A 25,740-nucleotide genomic window follows, 5' to 3' on the forward strand; every position below is an offset into this window, starting at 1 on the left:
GAAGAGAAGAAGGGGAAGGGGAGGAGGGGGGGGCTGCTGCAGGGCGGCGCTGCAAGCCCTGAGGAAACGGATGCACCTGCGGCCCGCTCCGCCGCGGCCGCCTGACGTCAAGCGCCGCCCCGCCTCGCCTCGCCTCGCCTCGCCTCACGGCCTCGCCTCACGGCCGCAGCACCGGCGGGGCGGGGGCGGCGGCGGTCGGCGAGGGGAGGGCACGTGCGGGGCGGTGCCGCTCAACGGCCGCCAACGGTCGCCGCCTCGCGGACGCCGCTGGGGAGCCCTGAGGGGAGCCCTGAGGGGAGGCAGCCCCCGGGGTGTCGTTCTCCTCGCCTCCCCGAAAGACACGCTGGGGAATAAAGCTTTTACACGCTGGGGGGGTTCTTGTGAAGTGGAATGTGTGCGTGTTGGTGTTCATCTTAACCTGACGGTTTCCTTTTCTAAAATATTTAGTGGCGAGGTAATGACAGCGGGTGAAGAAGCGCCTCTTCGAACTGCAACCTTCTAGCCCCAAATCCAATCTCCCGACTTCGAAGTTTTTGCCACTTTAACAAAACACCCTCTGAACACAGCTACTTTCGCACGTGCCACCAATGCAGGAATTAATAACCCTGATCATGTCTCTGGCCTAGCCTCTGCCAGTGATTATTTCCCCCGTTTTGCACAGCTCGTACCATTTTTGGGGTATTCCTTCCCGATATCCTCAGCGGTGGCGAGTTAAGTAATGAGTTAAATTAACATCTGCACAGCGCTTTCAACACTCAAAGCACCGAATATGTCAGCTTGCGTTACCGCCAGAGCTGTGCTACGAATCGCAGCCTGTAGCACGCATCTACAGCACCGAAATCCTTATGTTGATGCACGAGAAGCCCCACATCGGAAATACAGCCACGAAATGCATCCACGCAGGTCTCTCAAAGTTCCCGAGATCCCCGAATCGAGACCTCATAGCAAGCGTTAAAAATCTGCCAGCTCTTCCCTGAGCTAACGTGCACGCAACGTGAGCGCGTGAGCCTGCCTGTGAGGTGGTTTTTCTGCCTGCGAGGCGGCTTTCGTGGCGTAAAGGGGGCCGTGGAGGGAGGCTTGGAGCCGTGTGAGCGCACACAAAGCATTTACTGCCCGGTTCCTCTCCAGGGGACCCTTATGTGCAGCAATGTGAGAGCAAAAAGACCAGAGGATGTTTCAATTTAGACCAGCAATTTACATTGGAGCAAGAATGAAACTGCTCTCACATCACTGAAGGGAACGTGCATAAAAAAAGCATACAGAACAGTAGACTATTTCCTTGTCTCCTCTAACAAAATTATAACACAAGTTGTGCATAATTTTGTATAAATCTGCATAAATAACACAATCAGCAGTACTGAAACCTCTGAGTTGTCTGACGATTGTAAGTATTTACATTACAGGGGCATGTCTGGCAGGTTGCTATCTCTGTATTTGTAGACATGCAAAAATTAAACATATTCCCCTGTCCTATCTCTTTTTTTTTGTAACACTGCATTCTGACAACAAGCATTTGGTCAAAGTATTTCTTAAGATGGTGCCATACATTTAATTCATCATAAAATGTTCAGTAGAAATTCTTAAAGTCCATTCACTTTCTTTTCTTGTCACTGTTTTGTTTAGCAATGACATTACATGAATGCATGGTCCCAAGTGAGATTCAAACAAAAATTCCATTTATTTTTTTCCCCTCCCTCCCAATCTGGGAAAAAAAGAAGAAGAAAAAAAAAGAAAGTCAGGAGGAGGCCAAGGAGTCCTAAAAGAAATATCAAGCATGAAATTTATTATAGGAGTTCAGGAAAGAAAATAATTGTTTACAAGATCAGTATCATAGGACTTGGAGATTGTCTATAGGGACAGATACTAGGGAAATGATGAATACCTTGGAAACACTCTGTGGGGAGGCTTTCTTCTTGTTGCAACAATCCTCTCTCAAATGCAGCTCACTCTTGAGCTGAGGCAGAACTGGAGCTTGTAGCTGCCATTTAAGTACTCCATAAATTCTCCAAATTGTTCCTGAACAGGCCAAAGCCTCCACAATGGCAGCCAAGGACCTGGCCCTCTAGGTTAACTTCCAAACCCTGGTTCAAGGTTCAGGTTTCCATTGAGACCACAGAAACAGTTAATCTGTGGTTGATCTCATGGATACAGAAAGTCAGATCTCAATAATGAACTAAAACAGGCTTTAAAAAATCCCAGAACGTGTGTCTCTTCTCCAGGAAAAAAAAAAAAAAAAAAAAAAAAAAAAAAAAAAAAAAAAAAAAAAAACCTGTAAATAGTTGAAGTCTATAAGAAACTGAATAGCTGTTCCTCTAAAGTTTCTGAAGTTTAACAAAATGTGATAGCTTCAGTTAAATGTTATTTAACTTCAGAATCTGAAACAACATTTTTGGTAGCAAAGGAAATTGTATTTATTTTTAAAGTATGCTATTCAGCAAGGTCTTTCCTTTATATGGCTTCATTTTTAGACAGCCAAAGTGAGGTTTTCATTTTCTTTCTGATCTTGCAAATACAGATTTTCAATTTGCTTGTGTTTTGAAGGAGTCAGAAAGCTTTTGAAAGGTCATTTGTGTAGCCTGCTCATTATGAGCAGTGCTGGGAATATTGTATATTTAGTTCATGAACAAATTCAGAAGCCATTTACAGCAGAGGTCTAGACAGAAAATGGCCTCAAAACCTCACTAATCTTAAGTTTAGAGAAATAGCTGCTTTATGACCAGATGGTTGAGAACTGCTAGCAGCCCTTGGTCCTTCCCAAGGTTTCATGTGTTCTTGTGGCAAGGCTTTTCTTTACTGCCTTGGGCGACGGACTGAAAACGCTGAAGCAGTTACAGGTACATTATTGCAGTAAAGCTGAAGAACTGTAATTTGATCAATAGAGTATCCATATCTTGTTGAACTGAAGTGTGAGCCAGACTGACAGAAGTCGCTGATTAGTGAGCAATCACCTCCTTACTAGCACATGAAAAGTATCGCTGCTTTGCACCGTTCTAGAGAGGCTTGTGCTGATAATGTGTGACACCCGCCTGAGAGGACCAAGAAGGTGCTTGTGGGCTGCATCTCACGAGCGAGGAGGAGGTGAAGGAAGCTGAGATCTGTGGAACAGAGCAGCAAAGCTAAACATTTCTGCTAATGTGACCAGCAGGGAGAGGGCACTGGGTAGGAGCACAGTGGGAAAGTCAGAGGAGAGGTACTGAACTAGAAACAAAAAAGGAAGAGAAAGCGCTGCTTGTGTGAGAGAGGAAGGGAAAGATATTAGACAGCAGAGAGAAAGAGGAAATCAGACCAAGGGAGCCGAGGCTGATGGAGTTACGTTGCTTCTGTAGCAAGAGATGAGAAGAAAGAGAGTAAATGAGTTTTATAATAGGAGTGGAGAATCACAGAAACATAACAAAAGGAAGAAGACAGGGAGCAGAGAGAGAAAAGGTTGGGTTTTCTTTTGTTTGCTTGTTTTCTTAAGGAAGGGCTAAGTAAAAGGAAATTGAAAGAAAGTAAAACAGTTGTTAGAGTCAGCAACTAAAATAATCGATGTGAAAGTGGACAGGAAAATGAATATGCAAAGGCGATGGGAAAAACAGAGAGAGGTTAATCAAAAGGTCATATAAGTGCATGTAAACAGGTGTAAGAACAGAAGAAAGGATCAATAGTAAGAAATAACACAGGGTGAGGTACTTGGGTTTGCAGCTCATTGCAATAGTTCTGTATCCATTTGTTATTGGAGAACCGTTTCTACTGACTCTGAAAAGGGTGCACTGCTGCCTTTTCACCTTTGCATCTGGGTGTGAAATCATCCTGCTTTCCCTCCATGACTAATTGCAGACAATGCTGGGAGATGTGCTCAGGGGCACCTGAAGGGGAAAGAGAGCTCCCCATCAGAAGAAAATGCAGTTTCTTCCCAAAGGGCTCTGCTCTGGGGTTTCTGCTGAAAGCCAAGGTTCAGCTTTCCATAATGACCCTTTAATAAAAGATTGCACACGAAGCCGTTTTGTAATCATGGACCTCAGTGCTTTTACATGCTGCAGAAAGACTGATTTGGAACAGGAGGCATGCAGCAACTGGGACATTCAGTTGCTCTTTCTGCCGTGAGACTGGCCTCAAGTCCAGTAGACCAGAGTGAACCAGAGGCAACAGATGTCAGGTCAGCAGTAAATCATGCCGTGCCACGTGCTGTACCTCCCTTGTTTCCTCTTTGGAGCCGTTGCACTTTCCTAAATAATGTTTTCAGCAGGCAGTACCACTGGGAACGTCAGCTGGTCGGTGTGGCAGGCTCGCTCATTGCAGCCTACATGCTATTATGTCCATGCACTGATGAGGGTCCAAGCTGTGTCCTCATGTATTCACCTAGTGGATTCACCTAGGAGCAGCTCCCTCCCAAACGCCTGCTGGTCAAAAGCCCCAGGCGCTGACTCCAGAAGCTGAGGGCCAGTCCTACACATCCCAGGTCTCCAGTGAGTTGTTAAGAGCCGAGATGGAGCCAATGAGAGACCCGATCTAGGGCTTGTTTTCTTTCCAGGGGAAGCTCTCTTGCTCAACCCCTTGCTGCTGTTGTTCCACCATGTGTGCGCAAGAAGTCGATCCTTGAAGGTTCCCCAAAGAAAATTAATTATTTACCCATTATTTACACTCCTGGCAAGCACCATTACTACCTGACTATGGCAGCGTGTGTGCTCTCCCTTATTCTCCTGCTGGAGTGTTCCTGCATAGGATTAATTTACTCTTCAGTGAACCAGAAAGATGTTGGCAGAATAACTGATTTGATAGCTCAGTGATTCTGTCACGCTCTTGGTATGCAGGGGACCAAGACTTCTCTCTGGCCTAAAAAAGCATTACTTCTGACAGATTAGGAGGCATTGCTGGCCATTTACCTTCTACCCCTAGAAGCACCAAAGGGAGAACTAGGTGAAAAAATAATGTTTTTTTTTTTATTCCTCCTCCTCTTCTTCTCATTCTTCTCCTCCTTCTTTCTCTGTCAAGGACAAAAAACCACAGGCTTAGCAAAAATTAAATGTTTTTATTTATTTCCATCAGAAAAGGAAAAAATGCTCTAATAAGATATGTTTCATCTCAGAATTTTAAATAATGTTTTTCTTTTTCTGAGGGTATTTTTATTTAAAATGTTCCTTTAAAATAATGCTTTCAAAAAGGGTTGTTTCTCTTAAATTAACTTTCATTTTGAGCTGAGTATTTTTTACGAACAGCTAGTAAATAAAATATTATTTATACAGCTTTTCTTACAAGCAAATAGCAGACAGCAGTGCTCCAAGAATTATACCTTTTGCCACTGAATTGCATGGCATTGATTTGAATGATAGATACAGGGAAAAAAGAAAAGAAAAAAATAAAATAAAAGGATGCTATAAGCTGTGGATGAATTAGTCAACAGAGCAAGGACTGGAAGGTGAGAGGGAAGAGCAGAACACAGGAGAGCATGCAGAAGGTTGTTTTATCATACACAATGACTGAGACCATGTCAGCAGGACGCCAAGTCAGGAATTCAGATCCAGTGACAAAGTCAGCAAACACAACTGCTCTAAGCAGGAACATTCTGAATCCTCAGATCTAACTAAAAAAGAATTTATAGATAGGGTGCAGAATGCTTCAGTAAAGGTATTCTAAGCTGTAACGCTCATGAACATTGCTGCATAAATACAATATATTTTTGAAAAAGAGGAAGGGATACATCTCAGAACTGAGCCATTTAGCAGCTGGTTTATTATTTTCATCATCAGTTACATTCCTCTGTAGGCAAATCACCTTTCCCTTCTGAATTGAATAAGGACTTAGCCTAATACCTACTAAATTTAATAGTTTTCTTTTCCCTGTTTTCAGTGGATCACCTGGTGAGCATGGTAAAGATAACAGCCTGGACATGTTGAGCTATAAATATTCTTAAGCAGCCAGGCTAACTTCCAGTCTGCCAAGGTTACTGCTGAATCTCAAAAGTCATTTAGTAGCAGAACACAGGATTTCTCCAGACCACATTTCTCTTCTGGGCATGAGAGCCACAAAAGCACCCGGACCGACTTACGCGAGACATCACTAGCCTGCAGACTGCTTACACATATGTGCTACATACAAGATCTAGGAGCTGATATCCCACTAAGGATATATCAGGGTGTGTGTGCACACATATGCACACTATTATGGTGTTGTTAGAGGGTACAGTGAGGAACAGATAAGCACAAAAAAAAGAAATAAAATTAATAATTTTTTTCAGACATCAAAAATGGCTTTGATGTTAATTTCAAGAACTAAATTTGAATGATTCCAAGATGCTGTTTAAGTGGCCTGGATTTTTGTCCCAATCAGCTGGCTAACATTATAGTTTATATATAATAACTTTCAGGCTTTGCTGAGAGCTTCCAACATTAACAAAAAAAAAAAAAAGCTCTGGTCTGAAACATACATGTGACAAATACAGAAGTATCTGTTACAAATTTCCCTGAAAGAAAGATAGACCCAGACCTTATTAAATTCCTCCCCACTTCTCTTTGAGAAGGAGTGAGTCTCCCATGTAGAAGAGCCAGCTCTGGGAAGATGTCAGGGAGATGCATCAGGTTGACAAAGCACCTCCAAGGAAAGGTAAAGAACAAGAAACAACAAAACCCATCTGGTCAGGGCATGTAACCTCCCTACACATTTTTTGGGGGGGAAAATGGCTCATGAAATCCTGCCTGTGTAAGACTCTAGATTGTCTGTATAAAGCTTCTGCTGACAATGCCCATTTCATGTGCACAAATAATTAAACCACTTTGGGGAAATTAGAGATGACCAATACAGGTAGATCAGTCATTTCGGTGAGACACTGCTGCAGGGTCATTGCAATCTATCTTGCAGAGTTGCAGGAGGTTTCAGGCCTCTGAAGTGTGAACAAAATGCCCAGCAATTTTGGAGGTGCTGTGCTGGAGGACGCAGCATGTCCAGTGGAAGCTTGGAAGGGAGGAGAAAAGCCATGCTGACAAGTGAGTGCTGGCTCAGATGGGCTTCTGTAGCTTCCTGTTACTGCTCTTCGAGGGCTCAGTTTGTTTGTTTGATTTCTGTGGTTGCTTCCCAAATGTTTCTGGAAATTTTAGCATCAGCTTTGGGGCCTGTGTGATCAGATGTCGGCAGGACCCAGGGTAAATGTATCTGCCTCCAGAGTTCCCAGGGGGTTCTTACTTTTGGTTCAATGGTAAAGAGGTCTTATTTTCATGTTATCATATAAGTTCAAAAGAAATATATGCATCTGGAAAAGCAGACTGTGACAACCTCTATATCTCCAGGATTATGAATTAATTGCACTCTGTTCATCCACAAGATGCTGCAGCTCCACAAGATGTTGAATGGGAGGAGAGTGAAAAGGAATGGTAAGAAGATGATGCTCTTCAGTTATTCCTAAGTCACCCAAATAAATGCCCACTGGTATTACTGCCAGTTACCACAACGGAGGACAACCCCAGGCTGGGCTAACCAGGAACAGAGGTTCAAGGACGTAGAATATAGTTCAAGATGCATTTAATTTGGTAGAAATTGTGTGCAGTCATTTAAGTAGTGCTGAATCTTCACTCTGAATGCTTTTTGGTGATCGTTCTGTAAATACTTCCAGACACTTCCAAAACAAATGAGGGAGGTGGCTGAAAGTAATTTCATCTTCAGTACGTTTAGATTCAGAGCACCCTGTTAATGAAGAAAGTTAAAGAAGGAAATCAATTATAACATCCCTTGCTTCCCACCACAGACACTCCCAACATCAGAGACTAAATGGCTTTCCAAGAGGAGATGAGGTCAGATCCGAGTAGCAATGAAGTCATTTAGAGCTGAGAAAAGAAACATGTTTGAATTTTAGAGTGGAAATAGGTCAACGTTGAGATTTTAGAAGCAGGACAACATTCTCAGAGAAATGGAAAATATCTTGATGGCAATAGTTTGGACAGACTGAATGGAAGAGGGGAGAAAAGGTTTGGTCAGAATAGGGGGGCATCTTGAAACAACCAGTGCATAGGCTAGTGTTGAGACAACATTGACTGGAAAGGCTGACTTCTGAGAAGAACACAGTTCAAAGTCTTGTGGAGGGGTTAAATATAAGTGGAGGAGAAATGGAGTAACTGGTTTAGTGACCTAGACAGCAGGGAGTGCTAATAGTAAGAGAAAAATGAGTAAGAATAATGGTACATAAAACTTCCAAGCACCTAGTCATCAGACCAACTTAATTTTGTCAGAATGCTATTTCTTATGTCTTTGCACATTGCACTCAGCATACTTAAGAATACTCAGAGCAACAAATATACACTTAGTTACTGGCCAGAAAATATCAAGTAAAAGTGATTCCTTGAATTAAGTGCAAATTGTCTGTAGCAGTTCACTGGAACAAAACTATTTGAATAAGGGAAGTTTGGGTTTCCTTTCCAAGTAGAGTTACTTTGCAAAATGTAAATCAGTAGTACAAGAAACTCTTTCTTCTTTCCTTTTGGTTTTGTTATAATCATTTGCAAGAGTGCCAGCATTTCCCAACATTTCCTTACTGTGTTATCTCCAGCTCCACAGAACATCTATTGTCACAGCCATCTTGATAAGGGCACAGCTGGGAATGCGACCACTATGTATCAGCTGTATGTAACATGATATTTGTTCTCACTGGTTATATGGCACAAAAGGCTACTGTAGTGATCTTTACTGTTCTCTGTTTACAGAGCAAATTAAAGATGATCCCACCAGTCCTTCAACTTAGCTGCCTGCGTTCTCTCCAGCCATACCCAGTGTGCCAAGTGGCTGCATATTGCTCCCATTTGGGTCACTCGAGGGCAAGTGCGTCCAGCAGCCCAGTCCTGCAGCGTTCCCTTGCTTGCATGGGAGAGAGGAATTTCACAGCGAGACATCTGACCAAATGAGAGCATTTTCAGGCATGGGGCAAACCCAGCAATTTCACTAATTATTCTGCTCATCATCATTATTCAGAATAAGCACGGATGAGCAACTGGATGGCTTACAGAGCGAGTGAAGGAAGACAGGCCTTTGGGTTACAGTCGTCCAAATATAGCCCGTGCTGACAGTGACTGAAGCAACTCTTATGTAATGGCCCTTCACCGACTGGAACTAAACAAACCGTGACCTTCGCGTCGCTCCCATCAGACAGAAGGGAATGGCATACATAAGCCTCCATCACAATTAGGATTAATAGGCAGCTTTATTGGGTGCCTGTTTGGAAAGAGCAAATAATAAATAGTTAGCTCCTACAGCCACTCTTTGAGGGCACACACATGCAGAGCGCGATCTGAGAAGCTGAGTCTAGAGCTCACGGGGTCTGGGTGGGATCGACATCCCTTGTTTCAGAGATTCCAGCAAAGTTGTTGCAAACAGCTTTGGGAAATACTGTTTTACAGGAAGGATCTTTAACTTAGCCCGGGTCTTTATCAGCGTTACAGCACTATCTGTCTTTCAGTATATTAGCACCAACTATATTGCACAAACCAGCAGAAACTTTTCACACTTGGAGCAGTTTTTTCTCTTGGAACTGTGAAAAATGATATATGGGCTGCTATCATTTTATATATTTCAAGCAAAACTGACGGCCAATTGAGGGCATAGAAACCTGCTGAATTAGATTCATCCCCTTAATGATATTTAAGCTTTGGCTCAAGTAAATATTTTTCTAGCAATTATTATGAAATATGGAGTGATTCATACCCCAACTAATGATTAGACATCTGCAATATTTTTTGCATAGGCTTTATGTATACCTTTACTAGTCATTTTGTCTGTAAATACAGATTTTATGCATTGATCACCAGAATTAGTCAGCTTTTTTTTTTTGTCTGCTTCTTTTTTCTTCTCAATGTGTTAAACACAGCCCCTAGTGCTACTTGACCCTGTCCTACTTTTAACAAAGCTGTAGCTATCTGCTTCCCTATCCCGACTTCTATCCAACAAATCTTTTGGATTCAGAATTGCAGGGAAGTCTTTCCACTTATTTAAAACAAAATTACTAAAGAAAAACAAAAAATGGTATTTCCTGGATGATATCCTACAGAGAAGTAGCTTCTCGATTTCTCCATTGGAAAACATTCTTTCTTTCAGCTCTTTATTTTTCCTCTGTGGTTCCTCCTTCCAAGCCCAAGCACCACAAAGGAGAAAAGATCACCGAAATAGCTTAATCACACTGGAAAGCTTTTCCCTCCCAGCCTTAGTTGCTCTGCATTCATGACCTTGCTAAGTGTTTCTTCCTTTTCCTGGCAATATCATAAGGCCTAGGAGCAGGGTGGGTTTTTGTTTGTTTGTTTGTTTTAACTCTGTAAAACAGGTTCCCAAAATATCATCAAAATGATCTCACAAACACATAACCTATTTCTACATGCAAAAAAATAGTCCAGCTCCAAAATTATCAGTGCAAATTACTCGTCCAAAGGTTCTAGTTCTCAATTCTCTTTTCTCACATGAATTTGGTCATTGGCATAACATTCCAGGAATCACTTAAAATATGGTCCAGCACATGAAATAAAGTATGTAAACCCAGCAGGAAGTGGCAATAGACATCAGTAGACAAGAGATAGGCAGTAATTATATGCACTTACCAATGAGAAAGCTCAGTTTATCATACCCCAGGAAAAACATTGATCAGTTGTATATACAGAGAGCTGTTCGTAGCTAGATGTACTATCATCATTGCTCAATGCAGGTGGCATTAATCTTGGAGACAGATAAGCAATGCAAATGGTGGAAAACCGTGATTTCAGAGGTAAAAAATGCATGTCAGATGTAGGGATTTTTTTAATGTCATTTAAAGGTAACTTGCAAATATTTTAGGGTATTTAAAATGTAAATAGCATGTAAAGATTTACACAATATTTAAATTATTTTAAAAGTTTTTGAAGTATTTTTAAAGCATTAATTTATACCAGTATAAATTCAGGATTATCAAGAATTGAGATGTTATAGGATTGTGAATTAATTTTGTATCTCTGATGAACTCTGTTCTACAGTGAATGCGTGACAAAGAAAGTTTGCATTCTGTTTGAACCCTTTGGTACTACCACAACAGAAATATGAAACAGCATTACTGCTCTGAGGAACTGATACATACCTCTTCCTTCTCACACAAGCAAAATCACGAAAGAGCAGTAACAACATAGACAAACTATACCATCATTGAAAAAAATGCATCTAAGAGGAAACTTAATTCATCTGATGCATAGGACTGGAAAAGCAGGCTGACACAAGATTAAAGGAGAAGATTCTGGTACTATTTGCCACACTGTGACTCAAATATTCTACTGAAATTAATACTCTCTATTTACATGCACGTAATGGATAAGAGATTCTAGTTCTTGATAATTAGCGGAAGACATGTGGAAGACATCTGGACCACCCAAATTCCTGTTTGGTTTCTGTAATGTCTTGTTCCTTTCAACAGCTGCTGATTCCTAAGTTATCACAGCTTTTTAGGCATGCTTGCCATAATTACAGCGGTGCTGGTACATTGTGCATCAAATAGCATCTCTGTAAGCCCTTTGGCTGCTTCCTCTGTGTGCTTTAACAATGCGAGAATTGAAATAATGTTTTCCTTTATATATGTAAGCCCTTCCTCATCTATTCTGGATAAATCAGGGTTTATATCATCATCCAGGCCATGCAAAATGACGTGGAGCTGACAATAACATGGAGTCAGCATGGCTGAGTAGAGCCTCGCTTGCCAAATAAAAAGCAGTAAAAAAGAGCACAACCCAAAATATCCTACCAGTCATAGAATGGCTGCAGATGACAGAGGTGAACCGATTGATGGTACATAGATATCTAGCTCTATGTCAGCTGTGCCTCGTCTCCTGCAGCATGAGGCATGCTCCTGTACCCACCCCCTCTTTCAGGGGCTAAAGTCCTTTACATGGAGGTCACATTGCCACCACTACACCCGTCTTTCCTCCTACACTGCTACTATCACTCTTTTAACTTCCTGAAGTTGAAGAGGTGACTCAATAGGAAGCAATCCACTGCATTTCCACTGCATTTCTCTGCAAAAACATGAGGACGTGTGTTTGTAGATAGACACGTGAAGTGTTCGTTTGATTGCTTGTGCAAGAATCCTGAGCTGATTGATTCAATAAGGAAGCAGTTCTGGCGTGACAGCCTTGCTTTACCTCAGGAACAAAAGGTTGTAGGTAACAGTGATCAGCTAACAATAGCTGCCACAGTGCATGCTGAGAGGTAATTTCACGGTCAAAAATTAAACTAAAAGGCATTAGAGCTGTGCAGGGTTGACCACAAATTTTCATCTCTTTCAATACAATTACATACATATAACTATGAGCCTTCTCAGAGGTTCTTCTTATGGGCTCTGGTATGCTGCCATGTTTGATGTATCAAAAGGAAAATATCCGCACAAGAGGCCAGTAGTTGGGTTTCATCCTCAGAAGCTCCTGGTGCTGCACATTACATTAGTGATGCTCCAGCCTTCAGAACAACCAAGAATAGAAGGACTGCAAAGCGCCACCCTGGATAAAAGCTTCTCTCCTAATGGACTGCAATTTTCTGTCCCTCCATGCAGCAGGGAATAAAATGCCATCCCCATTTGTTTCTCTCTCCCCTTTTTTTATATGTTTCTTTAAAAATGTCACACTGTATAGGTACATCTGTATTAAAAATAATAATAATAATAATGTACAGATCCATGCCTAATACTAGTACATTATTTTTATCAGTGTGTGTCACAGAGATACTTTCTGGTAGTTCTTTCTCCTTAAACTACATGCTGTACATACTAGATCTTATTCAAAGGCCATTTTTCAATAGAAAAAACTTTCTGAGATTTCACAAGTCACAAAAACAGGCCCACTTAGAATTCTTTGTCAGGATTTGCAGGGCAGGTATTACAGAAAGTTACTTTAAAGTATCCCTTTGAACAGCAGATCAATTGAGTGATTCACTTCCAGCTCATTTCTACTAGAATTCAGATAAGTGAATTGATTATTATTATTTTTTTTTCTTTTTAATCCCATTTGATTTTTGAAAGACTGGTAATTATTTAGTCTTTGTTTTGTGTTATGTACTGCTAACTATGGATTTGTTTGGGTTTTTAATGTTGTTTTTAGAAAACAGAAGGTGTCAAACCCAAACTAGGTTTTATAACAATGCCATTACATAACCATCCAATTAGTAGCTCATTCAATGCTATTAATAGCAGCTTCCACATCTAAATCATTTTGTGTAGCACGACAATAACTGGCAAGAGGAGGCTTCATATTAGTTATTCATTCTCTGAAGAGAATAAATGAACTTCATGGAGATTTATGAGATGCAGAATAATGCACTGTTTATTAGCTGCCAGGCTGCTGTGTATTAAAAGGCTGTTTACCTTTCCAGATTCCCAGGAGATTTTGAGAACCAGTGCAATTTGTCTGTTGAAGTACCAGTACCTCAGGAGTTTTAGTCACAGCTGTTTTATGTGACAGGCCAGGAGAACAACTGGGAGTGGGGAGGCTGGGTTTATTTGTAAACCGAATACAATCATTGAGCACTGGTCTAACATTCATGTTCCCAGTATCTTTCAATCAGGGATTGAGGCATGTGAGCCTAATATGTATATATATTTTATGTACATCTCAAGCAGAAGGATACCAGAGGCAGAGCTGAGACTGAGGTGGTCTGAAACCAGGAATTCTCTCAAGTCTTTTTCCTAGAAATAGCATCTGTAATTTGGCATTACACTTTATGTTTACATTAACTGGCAGAACGTACCTAATTCTCCAGTGATGAGGATGTTTTACAGTGGATCAACTAGACCCCTGCCCCATAATATAAAGTTGGTTTTCATTGTCTTCTTTTTCAGCTACTTCATAGTGTCAGCTATTTCTGGGGACGTTTGTCATGCTGCATCCACTTGAGCACAGACAGAGCGGAATCTGAACTCCTTTGAATAAAATAGGCTTGATTTTTGATCTTAAGAAGCTGCTTGAGCTTCTGACCACAGAATCTGAACCAGAATGTTTTGTATAAAAGATATTCTGAGAGTTCAACAATGATTTCTACTGAAAAAAAAAAAAAAAAAAAAAAAGCTACTTTAAGAGTTGCAGCATGTGAGCTGCTTTGATCTTAAATTCCTCTGTTCCCAAACCCCAACATGGAAGCACTGGATTTACGAAGAGATTTTTCCATGCCTTGACAACCTTTCACTCTACATCACAGAAGTTTCCTCTTTTACTAGATGCCCCTATCTAATATAAAGATGGGGCAGATTTAGCTAGTTACATGCTTCTAAAATTACTTCTTCTCCTGAGGTTTGTATTATCCTCTCCTTGGGTATCTCCCCTGCTCCTGAATTTCAGACTGTTTGAGGTTTTCTGTCTCTCAGTCACGCTCTCCAGCTTCCCATTGTATCACACTCCCTATCAGATGCTGCCTATGGGTACAGAACAATTTCTTCCGTACCTTTTTCCTATGCACAAGTTGTTTAAAAATAAGGATCTACTTACACTAGTACAAAATGAGTGCATAATTAATGGGCATGAGTGAGTATTGATTCAAGTCTTCGTTTATGTGTTTCTTGTTTGTGGAGTTCTTTAGTCCCTTTTTACCTATCCTACAGATATATGTATTCTCACTGAAGGGAAAAAAAAAAAAAAGAGAATTCTCCTGTCACCATGTGAGTTAGTTAAAACACAATGCACACACAGATTCTTTCATGGGAATATTAAACCGTATACTGTAAATTGCTAACAATGTTTTTTCCTTGGTCTTTCATTTTATTTCTTACACCGATCTATATATTATTGCTTTCCTCTCTCTCTTACTGTCAACTACTTAAAGTTAATATGCAATATAAAATGTAAAACTGAAACATGAAAATGTAAAATGCCTTACATCATCTCTTTAGTGTTCTGCACAAGTATAATAATAAATATTCTATTTTTATTGTATTTCTCTTGCTGTCATGACAACGTATTAATTTTATATGTTCACATATCGATCATCTATTTCAGTGAAATTCACAACATATTTATACACTTACAGAATACATGCGATTCCCGAGTGACTTACACACAATGATGGTGAATATGTTGCCTACTCACCTTTCACATTTATGGCTAACTCTTCATGGAGCAAGTTGTGGATCTTTTGTATGTCTGGTGGGAAAGTGGAAAAAAATGGTAAGAAGTTAAAACCTTTTTGTACCTTCAGACTGAAGGTACAACAGTTCCAATGTATTAAAAATGAACTCTGTACAAATGGCAATCTGACAATCTGATATTGCCATTACTGCAACGGTGCTTGTTGGTATCTAATGGAGGTAAAACTTCCTTGTGGCATGAAATTACTTCCCTGACCGCTTACAGAAAAGAACTAAATAGTGCTGCAGTGCGTGACTTCTTGCACGCTGTACATATTTATGTCTCCTTGACTTCAGAACTGGGAAGAAAACTGCTGTCAAGGTTTCTTTCTGAAAATACCACACTGGCTGAGATACTTTAAAAGATACTGCCATGTTTTTGATGAATTTCATTTAAAAAGGAGGGAGGGAGAAACTAATCTAAGTGAAAACAAAGATTTGAATAATAGATTTTCAAAACTCAGCCAGCCATTCAGAACTGGAACAATCTGAACAACTCTGACTCCTGTCTGAGTTTCAAAAGAGATAATTATATTAGGCTGCCATTTCCCCCATTTTGTTGAAAAAGGAGAGTCTACAGGGCATGTGGAATGCCTTGGTATGATAAGCTTTAAAAATGCCTGGCAAAGCACTTGGCTCAGAAAAGCAGGCTTCCCAGTTAAAGCCCGTGAAGCAGATTCACCTTCAGTGTAGATCTGTCAAATGAAAGACTTACAGAAAAATGACTGTGACCCATTTTGTTTTATCAAAAACATGTCTGTGATGCTCAGATAAAGAACCATATATTGCCTGAGTGCTCAAAGCTATTTATATGTGAGAAGATTGCTTTATAAGTAAGGATTTGTAGGATCAAACTAGCATAAGAACATCAGAAAAGCCCTGCTGCGTCACACCAGTGGTCTGTCCAGACCAGCAGCTTGTCTCTCTCAGTGGCAGAAGGAAATGCCAGGCAGGTATGGGAGCACAGAGCCTGCCTGCTTTCTCGATTTACGTGCCACCCTCTAACCACATGCACAGCCGACTTTTATATCAGTACACATTATATATTGCACATATAAATCGCCAAAAGGGAATGGGAAGAAAGCAGAGGGATCAGTCTGTGACATTTTCCCATTCACCATCAGCTATGTTGTATCTTGGAAGATGTCTCTTTAAATGAAAGCATTGAAAGCACTCAAATGGTTCATTAGTCTACCGACCTCTTGATACACAGGTGACTTTAGTCAGTGTTATAGCTGCCAGTTTGGTAAAACACACTAATGTACGCATCCTGTAGTAGCCATCATATATTATGTACCTGATTGTCTGGCACACCCTCTTGACAAGCTTCTTATTTCCAGAACAAGTGGTCTTGTTTGCCAGTCATCATGAATGGGCCTGTTAGTGGAAACTGCAATCCACGGGCTGTTCCTCAGTCTCAAACAGCACTTCTCTGAGCAGTAGCAGCTCAGTTGGGTATCTTGCAAATGAAAGTTGTACCATGTAAGATTTTTGGTGTCTTGAAGCTGGCTTTATTTGCTATGTGTACAACACTGATAGTATTGCAGAGACAATTAAAAAATATCAAACTATTCAAGCAGCTTTTCATCTGACAAACCTGCAAGTGAAGGATTAATATGCCCCATGAGACTCTGAGATATAAAAGCTTTGTATTTATTTCAACAGCCCTGCCAAAGTGTTTAGAAAGGCTGCTTCCTGAGCATTGAAGTACACCTCTCATCTGCATTTATAATTTAAAATCTCTGTAAGTATGAACAACAATAGCTTGTGAATAAACTCACCCACAATCTGTAAAAGAAGAAGTTCATCCATGGCAGAAAGATTGCCAGAATGTGGAAAGAGGACTCCAGTTGTATTGCTGCTTTCACCATCTCAATCTCAGCTGAAAAATAATAAGATACTTTTTTGACCCTGAAACCTCTGATATAAGGAAAAAACATTTTCTAGATGATTAAAGCAAAATAGTTCTACACAGTTCTCTGCTCTCCTTGCAGTCATTTTCCTCATTTCTTCTCAAAGGAAAAAAAAAAAAGAAAAAAGAAAACAAACAAACAAAAAAAGATTAGAAATACCACGTATCAGTAATGGTGCTGGCTTTACAATTAAAGACGTTTTTGGAAACTCACGGAAACACAAGTTTCTGATGTGAAAAAGACACATGCTAATAATAAGAAGGGGAAGGCCTCAGTTAAGACTTTGGTGCTTTGTCTCAGTGTGCTTTCTTAACAAGTAGGGTTGAACAGCAGTCCCTATTATTTTCCAATACATTTGCTTTGCCTTTTAGATTTTTCTAAGGTGGATGAATACATTTTATAACTGAACTGCTCCAATGGCAATTATCCATCTCATATTTCTATAGAGGGAAATATGTAAATAATTTCCCCTTATGTAAATAATTTCCAAGCAAATGCTACAGTTGAAGTTATGGTCATTATAGCTCTGTGCGTGTCTGTTAAAATCTTAGATCAAATTGAATATATAGATTAACATAAGATTAATGTATTAACAATGGAATATCAACAAGGGAGATTCAAGGCAGAAGTACTGCCCAGTTTTTCTAATGATCAACCTGCTCAAGAGCTGACTGTTTACCTTTTGATGCTTCTAAGACAATGCTGAGTGCTCTTCTCAAAGGTACGTTTCCTTCATTTAGAAGTTGTGGGGCCTAGTTCAGAGGTAACATGCTTTATGGAGGGAGTCAGGCACAGGGATCTAATGATCTCTTCTGGATTTAACAGCTGGGACCAGAGATTTTAAGCGTTACCAGCAGGTAATGGCTTTGCCACTGAGAAGCTGGCTTTTTAGGGGAACCTGGGCTGAGTCCTGCCTGTGATTAATTGCTGGCTTTCCAGCCAAGCCTTCTGGAGACATTATCTGCTGATAGCTCAAAAACTACCTGCTCATCATTAAAACTGAAAGAGCTCATTTAGAAAGATAGCTGCAGGGAGTGAATGGGCTCCTGTTGGAAATCCTGGATCAGAGAAAAACAATCCAGTTAATATGCAATCCTGTGGTATATAACCTGCAAGGTTAATCATGTAGGAAACAGATAACCTCTGCAACAGATACACAGCCAAAACATGATTGGTATGTTAAGCTTCTGGCCAACAATTTTAGTTTAAAAAATAAAATAAAACCCGAACAGTGTAAAAAAAAACCCTGGGTTCCATTTCCTAATGAGCCAGGAGAAAGTTTAGTCTTTTTTGGTGATAAATATCTGAAATAATTGAAGAAATACTGAAGGTATTGCTGTAAAGGAAAACACGTTTATGAGATCACTATATATTTTCATTAAGGACAATTTTCAGATTGTGAGTTTTATGTTCATTGCAAAGATTCAGAAAAGCTTTCTCAGCAAAGAATTGTCCAAGTAGGCTTGACAGAATTTTTAAAATGCTTTTTTTGGGGAGTAAAAAATTGGTGATCTCTAACACATTTGAATCTGAAAAAGCATGAATAAATTGATTATGATAAGCTATAGTGGACTAAAACAGAAAGATGACTTGCCATCTAAAAGGCACAGATGAATCAGCTTAGTTATGATGCCTCCAAATTAATGGCCTCTGAGAGAGCAAATGAGAAACAGGCTGGTGAGAGCACATACCATGCGGAACAAAAGTGGTTCTATTTCCTGCTATCAACAACAGGCTCTACTTGCTTACTATCCCATTTTCCATTAAGTTAGAAAGACGCTTTCTTAACTGAATAATAGCTAGTTTGTTTCTTTATGATCAGATTCATAAAAACACACAGAATGGACTGAATCTGAAATTGTACCATGGATGACAACATCTGAGCAAACTGGAAATCTCTGCAAGAAATTTATGAGTTTTTACTATTCTTTCAATTTGTTTATCCGATTCCTCTGCAGGTAAGTATACCTACCGGTCTTGTATTTCAACAAGGCATGCCGCACATGGAAATTTAATGTAGGACTACACGGCTGCTCCCGAGCCATTTAGCCTTTTATCATACGGCCAGTCCTCACCTCTCCTCCTTTGGTAATTAGATTGAAATTCTACTCCATGCCAATATAACATTAATTAGAAGCCTTTGCTTAATATCCAGCCTATATGTATTCATTTTCAACTTGGAGCCATTTGTTCTGTTCCTCTGTTGTCCTTTAATTTCCATTATGCTTGTCCCTAAATGCTGTTTAATATCACTGCTGCGTTGAGAGTGCAGTTGCATTCTTTTTCAGTCTTTGTCTTTAGTCTCTGATCAGAGAATAACTTTCCCTTTCCCTGTCATCCTTGAACCTGGCCTGATAGCTGCTCGGATTTGATTTTCTCTTTTTCAAGTATGGTTAAATCAGATCCTACATATTATTTATAATTACATGTCTAATCATATATATAATTATTATTTAGGAGGACAATTTTATTTCTGTCTGCCATTTTGTTTGGAAAAATAAAATCTAAGTGGTATGGGGTGTTTTTTCTTTTTTCTTCTTTTTTTTTTTTTTAGTTAGGCATGAACTATTAGATCACTTCACTGAGTGAAAATGAAAGTGTACATTATATATACTGATATGTATCAGACTGATATATTTTCTAACTAATCATTTCTTAAAAATAGGGTCTCAAGTTTCCACTGTACAGCTCGTAATGAAATACTATGGTCCCAAATCCTATTTTTTTTCTGACTTTAACAGCGTATTACTGTATTTCCAGGGGAGATACATATGAGTTATGAAGTTTGATTGCACAATAATAGCTGTTTGGGGATTTACAGCCCTTGCTATCTCTTTGTTACAAAGCTAACTGCCAAACATGTTAGAGTATCTTTCAGGAAAAACAATTAGCCATGCACAATGAAATCATGGATTATTGCTGTTTTGGAACTTTTCCGAACTTTTGGCAGGATTGCTCTGGAGACCCATATAACCTCTAGCTGTAAGCCCCTTGGTTGTTGGGACCCTATAAATATCAAGGTCAAGAGCAATCTCTGCATCTAATTGTCCAAAGAAATAAGTTTCTGGCTCCTTTCATGATGCCATTGACCTTGAGAAAAATAATTGCTAAGGTTAAAACGTCTCTTGGTGATCTGTTGAGCAGTAAAATTCCTTACGTGCAGTCATGACAACCCCCACCCCCGAGCTGGTATTTGTGACCTGCCAACTATCTAATTGTGACTCTCCATTAAGTTTTAGAGGTTGGATGGCTTAGGGAAGACTGAGATAAAGTCTGTGCACTGATCTAAGACAGCAAGGAGAAATGCCACCTTTATATTTGGATATGGATCAGTGGAAATAGTTTTCAAATTCTACTGATTACTCATGAGCTGAAAACAATCGCTAATTCCTTGCAGCAGCACAATTTCCGTATTTAAAATGAACATCATTGTTCAGAACTGACTCCCAATTTACCATCTCATTTGCTTTCCTCAAAAGGTATTTAATGTGATCAACGTACTCACATAGGGAATCAACCAAATTATAAAAAAATAATAATATATATATCAGCCCATAGCAAACAGACTGACTAATAGGGTTTTTGAAGGGAATGAAAAAATGCACAGGGCAAGTCTGTTGTGTTGACTGGGCTCTAGGCTGTGCAGGAAGTATATCAGAAAGCTGAGCTGGTGGACCAGATTTATATGCACGGCCCCAGGCCAGCCTGAGAGCTAAGCACGTCTTACAATAACCTGAGATTAATTTTAGATTCCAAAGTAGAAAATAAACCAGCAGGACTATGAATGGTCTCCACTGAACTAGGACTTGATCAGGGTATATCAGGAGTGCTTTGTTTCTGGAGCTAAGAGGCAAATCTCTATTGCTAACAGTGCCTGTTGGCATGGATGACCTCAGAATTACCAAGTACAATCTCAGATAATGCAGAAGGACATGGAAGAAAAGAATATTTAAAGAATCCTAATAGAAACCCTTCCTGTTTCCTTCCAGGAAAAGAAAAGATCCAAAAGTGCGCTGTTGTCTGTTTAAAAAGTTCTAAGACAACTTGGATAGCTCCCATGCTATGGTGAACTCAGGGTAGACTGGTAAGGAAACCCTTAAGCCAACACAGAATGGAAAAGCAGAAACAAGAAAAAAATATCAAAAATCACTTAGCAAGAGTCAAGATGACAGGGAAAATATTAAGGAGTCACTTAGCAGAAGTGAAGACATTAATTCTGTTGCAGCAGTAAAATAAAAACAATCAGAATTTTATGTTGATTAGCATGCACCCAGATTAGCTAGTATCACATATGGTGTAAAGTTTGTTGTTGTATTGTTGTTGTTTTTTTTTGAAGTGAACTGGTTATCAGTAGTTGCATGAAGAATCAAGGTAGAAAAAGGGAAGTCCAGTACACTATGAAAAAAATCCAGCTAATGCCTTTCTGAGGAGCTGACAAACTAGACACTTACTGTCTTGACCAAAGCTCTACCAATGGAAGTACAAAGAGGAATTCATCACTAGTTTCTCCTACAAGTACATCCTTGAGCAGGAGTAAGTACCCACCTATAAACTGAATGGCCTCTAAACCTATAACCTCAGGCCTCTAGTACTGACATAGCCTTGGAATTTCTACAAGTTACAGAAGAGTCCCCTAACTCAAAAATCCATTTATAATACTTAAAAATGTTACGTCTTAGTTGGCGTTGAAGAGAGAGTTTTAGAATCCAAAACCAGTTTTATGCAAAATGAGATGTAAGAAAAAGAATTAAAATGAATAAAGAGACCGATTAATGAGAACTTAATAAAAAACCTTCTATTAGATGCACCCAAAACCACAAGCTTTGGCTGAAAAAGAAAACTGCGGGTTAAAAAGTGGTCTGGCTTTGAAAGAAATGAAAGTGATGATAAAGCAATATAAATATTGCCACTTTCAGTTCCTTGAAAGTAAGGCTGCTTCTTTAAATAATATATCCTTCTTTCCCTTTCTGGGTTGATGTAAGGGTCCCTCCTGCTGACAATGGGAAATTTTACATTGATGCCATGGGGTGACCTTTGAAGCTGTTCCCTTCCTGAATGAACTGTAAAGGATCTTCTGTTATACCAGAGTCTTAAGTATAAGGTTAGCAAGTAAGTGATGCACACAGTGTTTGGCCCAAGCTCCTTCCTCTTGCCTGAGTCAGTCACGTATAAATTAAATAGGACCACTATGTTCTCCATGTCTCCTCTCACAGCCTTTCATCAAAATTATTAAAAAATTTATTTCCTTCCTCCATCACCTGCTAATGTTTTTCAGCATTAGCTGAAGTTGTGAGCCCAAGGTGAGAGACAGCTAGAGGAAAGAAAATCATAGAGCAGGATCACAAGGCCGCTCACTTCTTCTGAACTTGACGCTTTATTTCAGCAACTCCACTGGATCCCACTCTTTCAAACCTTTACATTTTTTTGCCAGCTCAGAGGCTCCAATTTCAACATTTTCTTTACAGTAACTCCTAGTTGCGGCAAGCCAAATGGACATATTTTTCCAGATAGATAAACCCCTTCACTCTCATCTGAGAATAAGACCAATATGTGGAGTGTTCAATGCATCTTACTATTAACATAAATACAAATAAGGAAGCCAAGTCTGTAAATTACATGAGATAGGCTTTTCCCAGAGGACAAGAAGGAAGTATATGAATAAAGGTGCATATGTAAGGCAAGGCTGAGCCCCTAATAAGACATCTGTGGAAAGGCAGGAGAGAATAAATCTTTTCCTTAGTCTCCCTGTGGAACTGCATTAATCTGGCCTCAATTAGGCTTTTCTTACCTATTGCCTTTCCTCCCATGAGCAAGCAAATAAAATCTGTAGCAAGGAAGGAAAGAGGACAGCCACAGCCAAAAAAGAATGAAAAAAAAAAAAAAAAAAAAAAAAAAGAAAAAAATGTAGAAAATTATCCTTTCAGAGCAAGAGACAGTTAAAACACTGCGATTAAGCAAAGCATGGGTTGTCTCTGAACCATTTACAAATTTACACAGCTTATGCACTACGTTTTCTCTGCCCAGAGCCAAACAACTAAGACTCCCCCTTTACAGAATATTCTATCAGACATAGAGAGTGAGGTGATGGTCTTGAAGAAGGGATCCCCCCTTGTACAGCCGTTTTCTGTCAGTCACTGAATCCTGCTCCCTTCTTAACACAGCCTTGAGGGTAAAGTTTGCTCATTCTCTCCCTCCCACTTTATCAGATTTGAATGTCTAAAGAACAACCACACTCCTCTTGGACTCATGTAGTGTAGAGACTCATTTTCAATAACAGAAAGACAGTCACTTCTTATGTTCAGGAGCCTATTTAACTCTTACACGTGTAAAAAAATGTTGTGTTCCGTGTAATATAAAAGTGTCTTTATTGTGAAAGCCTGTTTATAAGGTACTGACAATTAGCGAACTACTGATCTAGTAAATAGGGTATGTTTGCACACCCACAGCACAGCAGAGAAAGACACCAAGGTCCATTCACATGTGGCTTAGGTATGTGGAAAGTATGGACTTAGAAGCAAGCTTCACAGACTTCAAAGTGTTACCTTCAGAGTATGTACTCAGACTCTAAGTCAACAACTTTGAGACATATCGTTAATCTCTTAAAAACAGCAAATGAAGCAGAAACATCAACAGAAAATATTTAAAGATTTCCTATCCAAATGTTTACATTTGTTGAAGTCACAGACAAGATCTACCATTCCTATTTCTGCTAAAAAAGAATATGTATACGAATATATCCATCCATTTACCTGTCCATCTAGCCATCATCTTGTGATATATCATAATGCTGCAAAACCCTCTAAACACCATCTGATTAACACACCGTTCACACCAGGTAGGACCCAGATAGCATCTTCCTTCATCATCATTGTGCAGCCCCTGGCAAAACCTGAATGTGAGTGAGACCAGAGGGCCCAGCCCCTGGAGCAGCCACACACCTGGAAAAACCAGGACCTGGGGGCGTTGAGTGAACTTTCTGTAGCACTGACTGAACTCTCTCCATCTTGGGAAGATCAGCTTCCTCTAGCCTTGCTCTGCAGCTCCCACAGTCATCCCTCATCGCTCCTGCTCCACGCATACCATCATTCCTCTGTGGTTCACCTTTTCTCATTTCATTCTATCTCGCTGCACAATCCCCTCCCAGGTATACCACCTTGCAGCAAAGGAAGCAATCAGGACTGCTCATTGATTTTACTGCTACAACATGGTTCTCCTTGACTTGGCACTCTGCCACCTTCCCCACCTAATTTCTATTTACAGCTTAAACTCTCTGAGGCAGGAGCTGTTTAATACCCGAGGTTTTCACAATGCCTAGCATGCTTGTGATCGATCTATTGGCCTTTTATTTTTAATCCTTTTCCTCTATAATGCATATGATTCATTAATGTGAAGTCTCCCGTAATATAGAACATCTGTTTTTTTGTAAGTATATGTTTATTTTTTCATTTTAGTTACTCTAGGAAATTGTCAAGCCGGCTGCAGGGTATTTTTTCTTAACTGGATCCTTAGCAAGTTGATGCAACTAGGATGGGAAATCCTTTCAAATTTCATCTCCCAGGGATAATCCCATGTTGGTAAATGCTATTTCCTGTTTAGATGCTTGTGTTAGGAGAACATCCTTCTTCATAGCTGCATCTTTTATTTAGTTTTGAAAAAGATAATCCTTGGGTTATTAATGCTTTCTATAGTCCTGTTGAGCTTGGCAGAGTTTTCTTTCCTTATATTTCACAGCACTTCCCCCCCCCCCCCCCATATTCCCTTGAAATGTTTCCTCCATCTGTTTTGTATTTTAATGCTTCGATGATGTTCTGTATTTTGGGTGATTTGGCCATTTCTATATAGGGCATTATCTGCTGTGCCTTTAAAGATGTACCAGCTTTGCAAATTAGGGACCCAAATGCTGCTAACCATCTCATTACTGGTCAAACAATGATTTTTATTTTTTTCCAAATGTCAGATAACAGATGGTGAACACAATTTTATTTCCCCTCCTTTAAAATCTACCAAAAAAAAAAAAAAAATAAATAGATAAGGGGAGGACTGGACACATGCTTCAGTTTTTAATCATATTTGATTTTAGTCATTTTATTTTTTATTTTAATCATATTTGACAACTAAAACCTTACCAGTTCTATAGTTAACAGTGTTATTCCCCCCTATTTTGGTTAAAATTTCATACTATGAAATCTATTCAAAATTGACAAACTGTTTACTGTTTTATAAAGTTAATCTGCTTTTGCCTTTAAGACAGTGATGTCAAAATAAAATTGGTACATTCTTCTAAGTTTTTAAGCATGAAAAATAAATTAAGCTACATTGCAAAAAATGCATTTAGATTTTTTTTAAGTAAGGTATTACCATTGTTATGATTTTCTTGTAGCAAACTGTTCTGTTCTGGGAAGATGATGTAAACTGATGAAAAAAGATCCATGGAATACACTTCATAATGCAGAATTTTATGTATAGTCTAGAAATATTACCTACTATTTAAACATTGCATCACTTGATAGATACTTAGTACTTATATTGCATTTCTATTAATGGACACATTTTCATCTTTTTTTTTTTTTTTAATATATATTAATACATTACAGGTGATAGAAGATATCCCAAGGAAAACACAATCAAAAAATACAGTCTCCTGCAGACATGAAATGATAGATTTGAGGATGCAATTTAGCTCAGAAGAAGCCCCGTATGATTTGGAAATGGGTGACAATTCTGAGGGACTGGAACTTGGAAAGAAGTTACAAT

The 25,740-nt window shown here is 39.5% G+C and overlaps 1 protein-coding gene across 17 annotated transcripts in view; it reads right to left on the reverse strand.

Annotated features, from left to right (window-relative positions):
- Positions 1-6,651: 6,651 nt before the first annotated feature.
- The window catches only part of ARSJ (arylsulfatase family member J), a 100,268-nt gene continuing 81,179 nt past the window's right edge, over positions 6,652-25,740 (reverse strand). For 5 of the 17 annotated variants that reach the window (XM_068682109.1, XM_068682123.1, XM_068682122.1 and 2 more), the window contains 6 exons: positions 16,855-16,955; positions 16,371-16,532; positions 15,036-15,089; positions 14,439-14,566; positions 10,548-10,662; positions 6,652-9,174 (listed from right to left, as the gene is read on the reverse strand). The gene's annotated coding sequence lies outside the window, so the exon portion shown is untranslated. The remainder of the gene's footprint in view (positions 9,175-10,547; positions 10,663-14,438; positions 14,567-15,035; positions 15,090-16,370; positions 16,533-16,854; positions 16,956-25,740) is intronic. The other 12 variants (XM_068682124.1, XM_068682112.1, XM_068682113.1 and 9 more) reach the window with 10 other exon arrangements.

The sequence above is a fragment of the Anas acuta genome, chromosome 4 (genome assembly GCF_963932015.1).
Source record: "Anas acuta chromosome 4, bAnaAcu1.1, whole genome shotgun sequence".
In the NCBI taxonomy this organism is placed as follows: domain Eukaryota; kingdom Metazoa; phylum Chordata; class Aves; order Anseriformes; family Anatidae; genus Anas; species Anas acuta.